This window comes from Lontra canadensis, unplaced genomic scaffold (genome assembly GCF_010015895.1).
Source record: "Lontra canadensis isolate GAN:19392208 unplaced genomic scaffold, GSC_riverotter_1.0 scaffold1, whole genome shotgun sequence".
Lineage (NCBI taxonomy): Eukaryota > Metazoa > Chordata > Mammalia > Carnivora > Mustelidae > Lontra > Lontra canadensis.
This window is the reverse complement of record NW_022630995.1, coordinates 54,532,894-54,542,560: the sequence shown is the minus strand read 5'-3', so window position 1 is coordinate 54,542,560 and position 9,667 is coordinate 54,532,894.

Here is a 9,667-nt window from a genome sequence, read left to right as displayed (position 1 = left end):
ATGGCATTCCAGCTACAGACAAATGAAAGAACAGAGCTTTTAAAAGGTTAATAAATTGACCCAGGGATAGGTTGGAACTGGAACCACAGGTTTGCCTAACTCCAAGCCATCTCATCTCAAAGAAGGCGCTAAATACCACTTATGTGACACCCCTGCAAAGACTCTTTAACTTCATCAAAGGTTTATTTTATGTCTGACAGTCGGGATACATCTCAAGGTTTAATCTAGGCTTTCCATTTAAGATTTGGAGGTCTGAAACCCAGGTAATTCAGGAGTAAGAGTTCCCACTGATTTCTTGCTCTTACATCATCAATTAAGTGGAGGTATCCTGTGAATTGTTGTCCTACACATGCACTGTTTTCAGAGAGGTTTGTCTTTCCCCCGAGTTGTTTCATGGAAGCTCTGAAAGGTTGGAATTCACAGCATCATAGACCACAGACTCGAGCCCTGGTTGTCTATAAATTTTCCTACCTTGTGGAGCTTTGGGGCAGAGTGAAGCAAGACTCTTATAACTCACAAGGAAAAGACAAAAAGACAGCCCCCAGCTAACAGCAAAGATGGCAGAAACAAGCTGATTTGATCTGTGTCTCCTAAGAATGTTGCTAACACATCTGCAATTGATATGTCAGAAGTTAACAGTTCAACTTGGAGAAGAAAGTTGTTCTGGGGAAGACCATTCTTTATCATCTGCGTGAGCCTTGTTGACAATGTGTACTTTCAAGATATTTTAGAAGCACTGCATTGCCTGTTTCCTAGCAAGTTTCTGTGGCTTTCAAGAGAAAAAGGAAGATTTTCCAATTTTAGGAACTATGCTTGCCTTTGTTTTCTCGGAAGCCACAGCTTATTGAAAAGGGAATCCTGAGAAACAGTCTTCTCAAATCTAAATTAAGGCCAATTAAGTTAAAACCTGGTATAAGACTTAATGCAAGACACTAAAGAGCCCAACCTTGGGGATCTAAACCATACTCTTGTCAATATGAGCTCTCAGAAAACACTTTTCCATAGAAGAATGTCAATTAATAAATCAAAAAGGAAATACAGAATTGGAAAATCACCATTTGTTAGCTGCTAATGAAATAATTGGTAAGTGCAAGGATTATCAATGATACTAAGACACATAGGTGAAAGACTGATGGGGAATTAGATACTGACCTGATAACCAAATTTCATTCACAGTCTACATGCTACAAAGGGCAAGCAAACTTTACAGGGGTGGAGTCAAGCTGCCATCACCTCACTTGTCTCCCGAGGTGATTAAGTATGCAGGACACAGCATCATCTATGATGTGTTCTTGCCAGTATGTCTACCTTGGGACTACTCAATATTTAGATCTAATTCTCAGTTTAGGCAAAAGATAGAGCAGAACAAGAAAACTAACACCATGAGGAAGCAATCAGACAATTCAGAAAGAGAAACTTTCATGAAGATAATTAGCTTCAGTTTCTTGAAACTCTCCCACAAGTCAATGCCATGGGAAAAAAAATAGAGGGAGACTGCACTAGATTAAAAAAGATTTAATAAACATAAAAAACAAATGTGATGTAGGGACGTTGATGGGATCTTCCTTTAAACAAGCCACCGGTAATATGTGGGGGGCAATTAGGAAAATTTGAGTGTGACCTGGCTATCTGATGATTTGAAGAAATTATTATTAATTGTGTTAGTTGTGAAAATTATATGACTTTTATGCAGGAAAATGACCTTTACTTTTTAGATATGTATGCTGAAGTATTTGTGGTTGAAATGATACTGTATTTGTAACTTGCTTTAAATTTCAATACAACAATACACATACAACAAATATTGTTGGTATATGTGGAAAATGTAAAGAATCGTTAAATCTACATAATGGGTGTATGAGAGTTCATTATACCCCTCTCTAGTATTTGACACTTGTTAAAGCTTCTTGTTTTTGTTTCTGTTTTAAGTAAGCTCTATGCTCAAAACTCGAGGATCCTGAGATCAGGAATCACTTGCTCTGCTGACTAAGCTCTGGAAGAGAAGCACTAGAGTTCCAATGAGACTCTCTGCCTGTTGTTGCTGTGAAAGTTCAATCGACACATTCTCGAAGGTACGGAGGGATAGTAGAGTATCCCCCAAACTGAAAAGGCACTTTGAGACCAGAAAACGAAGAAGGTGACTTCATACCACTTACACCAAGTTTTATTTAAGGTAACTTACAGATCAAAGGATGGGGCAGGTGACCATCCAGCTATTCTCTGCAAAGGCAAGAACTTAGTTCACAGATTTTGTAGAACAAGGGGACGTGCAGGGGTCATTATGGTGAAGTCAAAGAGTTTAACATTGAACAGACCTCATGGTGCAGTCTGTGCGACAGAGTGGGGGAGGGGAAGATGTTACGTTACTGCTACTAGTTATCTAAACAACTTTAGGGAAGACCAGAACAAAACTCACATTCCCATCAGGGCACACATTACTTCCTAGGGACCTGGACCACGTAGCCGCAAGGGAGGTCATTGCTCTGGCATGAATATGGAAGGTCAAAGATAAAGTCAGTTTGCCAGCTCTCCTATATCAGGGAATCCTGGAATCTTGCTGCTCTGAGAGCCTCCGACACCAAGCAAGCCCATCTCCTACTTGTTTTACAGAGGAGAAAATGAACTGCAGACAAAGTGACTTTGTCCAATCACCCAACTAACAGATGGGTGATCTAGGAACAAAATTCAGATTTCCTGACACCTCCTCCAGTCTGGTTTTCTACTCAGCACTCGACAGCCCTGCAGCCTCTGAGATTTGAGCCAAGGCTGGGAGCCAGTAAAGACTTCTAGAAGCATGGCTCTCTGTCTCAGACTCAAGGGTTCAGGGCAGGGCTGAGGTACAAGCACTTGCTAAGATAATGTGTGACAGCCTGAAAGGAAGCACACAGCATGTGGGAGCGCACACTCACCGGATGAGGAAGGATGGCTCTGAAAGCTCCCCTGGGATTTCTTCTTTCTAATGAGAAAGTGAAACGCAGCTGCTCTGTGAGGTCAGATAGAGCGAAGTTCAGTCCCACTCCCAGGACACTCACATCACTTCCCCATCGCCAGCTTCTTCATCTATAAAATGGAAACAGTAATACAAAGGGCAATGTGGGAATAGAAACAGCCTGTCACAGAGGCTGGCACATAATAGATGTTAAATAAATACTATTTCCATCTCCTTGCCTTTCCCTTAACCAAATGACCTTGATCGGCAAACAATGAAAAAAGATGGCAGAGTGTGGTGTTGTGTGTCTTAACTCCTCTGGTGACCATTTCAAGATTTCTGCTGTCCTTCTGTGGAAATTCTCTCACATTTTCTTTGCCTAGAGAAACATTTGGATATCAAAATATGGACCTCATATTAGCTCAGGAAACCAAAAAAAAAGGAAGAAAAGATCTTCATTCCATGGCTGCAATAAAGGTTTCCTTCTCTAGCGATAATCAACTCTGCATAATTAAAATCGCTCAGACTGCTGAACTAATTTTCAGACGGAGGTTTCTTCCTGTAGCAACACTTACAAGCAAAGTTTCTACTGTGAATGAATTTAATCGTGAGTCTAATTACAATTTTAATGAATATCTCCAGCCCTGCATGTAAACTTGCTCTCCAAGGCTTTGCTATCTGTGAGGGTATTTTAAGGTCTTTTCATTTTTAAATATAAAGGAATGTGTTGGCAAAACGAATGTGTAGTAAAGAAATATTCTTTCTGGTTTAGTTTGGTTTTGTTTTGATGATCAAGTGAGAAAATGTAAAATGTCTGCTGTTTTAAAGAGCCTTTTCAGGTTGGGTATTTCACCTTTAGTCTTTGTGTGAAGTGGTCTCTTTTCTTAAGGATGGAGAGAGCACTTCGCAACACTTGCCTTCCATTTGCGATTTGGCATGTATTATCTCATTTCATGAACGTCCAGAAAATTAAGTTTCAGCTTGGCCTTGGAGCTTCATCTATTCTGGAAATTCAAGGGCATTTTATAAAGAAGAAGAAAAGAGGAGAGAATGTTAAAAAAAAAATTCCTTCCTTAAAAATATATTGAAAAAGATATAAAATGCCAAACTAAATCACTCAAGTAATCAAAGATACCTTTCTAAGAAAAAAATGAATAAACAAACAAACTACAATTGATTAAAGTCAGCATTTTTTATAATAGGGAAAAACTGGAAACCACACAAAATGAAACAAACAATAGTGGGTGAAATAAATCCTCATGTGTTCAAAGACGATTTAAGAACACAATATTTTTCTCTTTTTTAAATTATTTTTATGACACAAACAAGACATATTCATTTAAGAAACATAATCAACTGTAGGTAATTTAGAAGATTTTTTTCAACTGGCACTTGTGATATCACAACTTAGAATTAAGTACTGTTAAAACAGATATTTATGTGTGTATATACTATAGTGACATATATATGCACAATATAATATACACACATATATACACACATGCACATGTACGTCTACACTTCACAAAAATGGTTTCACATCGCATTTACTGCTCTGTAACCTGCTTTTATCATTTAATAGCACAGTGTAAACAACTGTCCACGTCAATAATTACATTTAAGCAACATAAGTACAGACTGTAAGAGCAGAGATGCAGGCCCACCACAAGCCCTCCAGACTGCCAGATTGTATTCCTGGTCCTATCCCTTCTCGAGGCTAAGTGGTTCGGAGCCTATCATTTATTCTGTTGCCCCCTCTGCCTGAAACCCCTTCCTTGCCCTTTTGTCTTCATCCCTTAGGCTACTAGAATGTCCCTCCTTTGTGTGGCCATAGAACTGAGGACTTAGCTCTGGTAGAATCTTGTCTGGTCATCTCAGGACTCTTGAATTCATGAGACACCTAGCCCAGGACCCTGGCGGGTGGAATGGCACAGAGACTATGGCGAAAGGAAGGAAGGAACTGACCTTCATGGTAACTTAAAAGTCCCAGTGCTGGTTTCACCTGCATTATCTTTTCATCTTCCCACTGATACTATGAGTTTCTATGAGCAGCTCTGTTCTTATCACTGGGGAAACCAAGCAAAGGTGACACCACCAGAAATAAACCCAAATGACTCTGTAACCCCACAACAGCTGAAAGCTCCCAGAGAGAGCCCTGTACTTTGCAACATGGACTCCCAACCCCTGCCCCTACAGCTCTGGATCCCTCACAGCATGGATTCTTTGGGACCCCGCCTTTTGGTTATCACTAGCTTCTAATTGACCAGCAGTCTGCAGATAGATTTTTGTTCCCATGAATATACCAGAGCTATCTGGAAGTCTGGGAAAGAGACTTCTGGTTTCTTCCTTAGGTGAAATGGACTCTCCAGAATGGAATTCCCCAACAGTTGAAGGGTGTTTAAAGGCGTTGTTGGCACAGAAAGAGTAGCTAATGCTGACCATTGCAGGAAAATTCCTAAATAGCTCACCTTCCAGAAAAGACTGTTTTGTGTATTTTCAAGACAAGTGTTAATTCTAAGTTATAAGTGAAGATAGGTGAACCCCGAAAGGTTTAGCGTCTCTGAATAGCCTAAGTCCTTGCCTTTTGGGGGACCATTATGCTAGAAAATCAAGGCTTTAAATTTAAAGCTCTACCTACCTCTCCTGTGGACTTGAAGCGTAACTAAATCCTGACGACTAGCTTCTCTATTTAACAGGATTGTGTGCTGCTGAGAGAAACAGTCTTTTCCAAATCCTCCCACTCCTTCCTCTTTATGTTTATCTTGACCCAGACTTTCCCTCACCACTCCCCAAATAGCCACATGTGAGGGATCATTCTAGAACATGAACAAAGAGTGCAGGCCCCTCTAAAGTATAGGGAGGACATGGGAAGTTCCTTCCTAGAAATAGCTGTCTTTCCAGGACCCTAAAAATGCACAAGAATGGAAAAGTAGCTGGAGATTCAAACCCAGATCCAGCTGGGTTCCTGCTATAGGATAAGGATTAAAAACCAGAACAGAAATGAACGTGCACAATGGCAAAAGCACTTTCAAAAAGAACTTCCATTTTATTAAATCAGTCTCTCAAAACCAGAAATTCTAGGAAGAAGCCAGCAAGTTGTTTCTGATGAGATTTTGATTCTTTTGAGGGTGAATGTGAGCATAATAAAAGGGAGAAAAAAATAAATTAAGCTTTCCAAATCTAGAAAGGTCAGGGAAAGCAAACAACACAACAAAAATGCAGAATGATTTGACCCCAGTCAACCATGGAGAAAATTTAGATGGGATTAAAAAATACATATCAAGATAAAAAGTACCAAACATCCTTAACGTCACAAATTTCCAACTGACTGAATCCTTTTTTTAAAATGTGTAATTTTAAAAAGTCTACTATTGTCATGTATATGAACAATAAGTAAGCCCAGCTGGGGGTTTTAGCTCAGCTGTGGCTAAAAAGAGGCAAGGGACTTCATGGGGAAGCTGAACGGACACCAGTCAAAAGGTCCAGATGGCATAAATCCTTAGATCTTAAAAAAATAGATAATAAACTTACTGAAGAATTGCCATTTTCTTTATAAGTCAAATAGCAGTACACTCCCTAAATGCCTTTTATATGAAGGGTTTTTGTTTTGTTTTTCTCTTCCAGTCTTTTAATACAGGTTGAGGAAAATTTTTCCCAAATGAGATACAGTGCTTGCCAATAACCAGCATCCATCCGAGATCCAAATCCAGAAAAATTATACAACTTAACATGCAGTCAGGGTAAAGCTTCGAAAAGTGATAATGAGATTCCTCCAAGTTGGACCGGTTTCCAGGTTCTCAGGGAAGACTGCTTTACCATGCGATGCTTCACTGGCTTCCAGAGAGGACGATATGCAAGACAACATTGGCTGGAAAGAACCGGGCTTGGTGTCAGAACATCCAGGGTCCGTCCTCTCTCCCCATCCCTGAGTGGGATGACCTTAGGTGAGTAAATTAACCTCTCTGAAGTCTTGTCATCCTGAACTATGAAACCCAAAAGATGAGGCCTATTGCACCACTCACATGGAATTTGAAAGTTATAAAATGCCATCAAAACATAAGCTAATGTTATCATTTTTGACTGTTACTATTCTGAGAAAAATCCTAAAATTCTGGGAGCAATGAAAATGAGCTTTTGCCCTTGCCAGGCAATCTAAAACTTATGCTGGAAAAATGTTTTGAAATTATAAAAGATAATACCAATTACATTAATGGTAAATTTAAGACATCTTAGTGGGGAAAACTATCATTGATTTTTTGCTCTGTGCCTGACCCTATGATTGGAGCTCTACATACATTACCTGAGTTTTCATCCAATGAAGTGGAATGTGTCCCAGCCCCATCCTTGCAAACGCTCTAACACTGAATTTCATACCCAAGATCTCACCAGTCGGTGGGTGGAAGAGCTCGGGCTCAGCCCAGGATGTCTGAATCCAGAAACTGCCCATTTCAGGGACACCAGGCCTTGGCAATGAAAGACAGAAAGACAAACAATGCCAACAGAAGGCAGTGAGAACAGGAGAAGCCCTTGTATCAATCGTGGAAATGGAAAGTCAGTTAAAACAGAGAACCAGAAAAAAATGTAACATGTAAATTTTAAATATTTTAACTTAAAATACATAAATATGAGTTCATTTAATAAAATCAGTTTTGGGGATCTCTGGGTGGCTCAGTCAGTTAAGTGTTTGCCTTCCACCCAGGTCATTATCCAAGGGTCCTGGGATTGAGTCCCGCATCAGGCTCCCTGCTCAGCCTGGAGCTTGCTTCTCCCTCTCCCTCTGCCTGCCGCTCTGCCTAATTGTGATATCTCTCTCTCTCTCAAATAAATAAATAAAATCTTCAAAAAGAAATAAAATAAAATTAATGTTTAAAATTTGCTTAGAAAAAGAAACACAGCATTTGGAACATATTTTTGAAACACAAACTTTTTTATATTTCGTAACTAGTTCACTACTGATTCAATATAACAAAGTCCACTCGGGACCACTTTGGCTTCTGAATGATGATAAGATCTGGCCTCTAGATTTGATATCACACACCCTTTTCCTTGTCTTCTTTGTTCATTTTTTGGTTTGTCTGTGTCTGTCATAGCCTGAAGCCCTTCCCTGATGGTAAGTTTATACTGCAATAAATAGGAATCATTAGTTCGTTGTTATATATCATCTCTCTGTAAATCATCGGAACCTCCAATTTGTCTGGGATTGGTTACTAAACCATGTTCTTAATTATTCTCTTGTAGTTCAGAATTTTTCCAATATTGTAAACCTCAGGCAACATTTTTCTCTTCTCTGAGATTTAGTAAATGTTGAACTGGGAATTTCACTCCCCACTAACTGCTACATCGAAAAAAAAATCTCCTTTAGTGTTAACAGTTTCTAATGATTATATGTAACCTCTACTCTTATCTTTTATTTCTTCTAAAATGATACTCCAATATTATTTTTTAAAACATTTTATAGGGATGCTTGGGTGGCTCAGTCAGTTAAGCATCTGCCTTCAGCTCAGGTCATGATCCCAGGGTCCTGGGATTAAGTCCTGCATCGGGCTCCCTGCTCCTCAGAGAGCCTCCCTCTGGTGTTCCCCCTGCTTGTGCTCTCTCTCTGCCAAGTGAATAAATAAAATCTTAAAAAAAAATTATTGGGCCTTGATCCCTAAGTTGGAACAAAGAAATGCATTGTGATATAAAAACGGGCATTTATCTAAATCACTTTCTTTACTATATTCATAACCAAAACATGAAGAAGCTTTATTTTATACCATAGGCCTCCAAAGTTTTTGCCAGTAACACAAGGTCAGAGAAATTCTACCACAGTTAGAAATTCATATTACATAAACACACATGCCACACTCACACATACACACATAAAAGAAAACCAATTTTCATGAAATGTCTTTACAACATACAGTGCACACTGATATTTTCTATTCTGTTTTATTCTATTTCATTTTATTTGTTAAATCTATTTCCCAGTAAATTTTATGACCTCTTCCAAAGAATCAAGACCCACAATTGAGAAAACATTGAGAAAGAAAGAATAAGCTTTCCAGATGTCTATTTTCTTCAAGTGTTTCCTCACAGAATATATAAATTCATGGAGAAAAAAATCAATTTATAGAATAATTCAGGGTCTGTCCGTGCTGATTTTTGTGAAGAGTACTTATCTCAAAAAGCAAACAATTTATATCTCTTAAATCTTGGAGATCCCTACTTTCGCCAATAAGAAAAAGTAAGAACTTGGAATTCCTGAGGCATGTCTACATGGCAGCTGCTGAGAATCTTTGCTTGGATTTTGTGTGTACTGATAGCACCTGCTTCACCATTTTCCACCACGGTTTCTGGAAAACACCTTATCATTTAGAACAGTTTCAATTCTATTACAGAGTTATTCCCTAAGAAAATTTTCCTTATTGATAAGTGACTTGAACTCCTCTGTAAATTTTCAAGCAGCAGATTGATCTGTGTGTAATTTGTGCCCTCCAGGGTCCAATGGCTGGGGAGCATGGCTTTTTCCTATGTATAAGTCATCTGTCAATTGCTATAAAACTTTTGGTGCAGCCAATTTTTTGGCGAAGAGCCAAGACCTTTTCTGTAACTATTGGCCCACAAATTGCCACTCTGTGTCTTCTTTCTTGCATAAGCCACCCCTACAATAAATCAACTCTGATAATTAGTTTTGGTTTTTTCAAAGTAAAACAAGTATTTAAACACATGTGGAAGGGCATATGATTACAGAACACT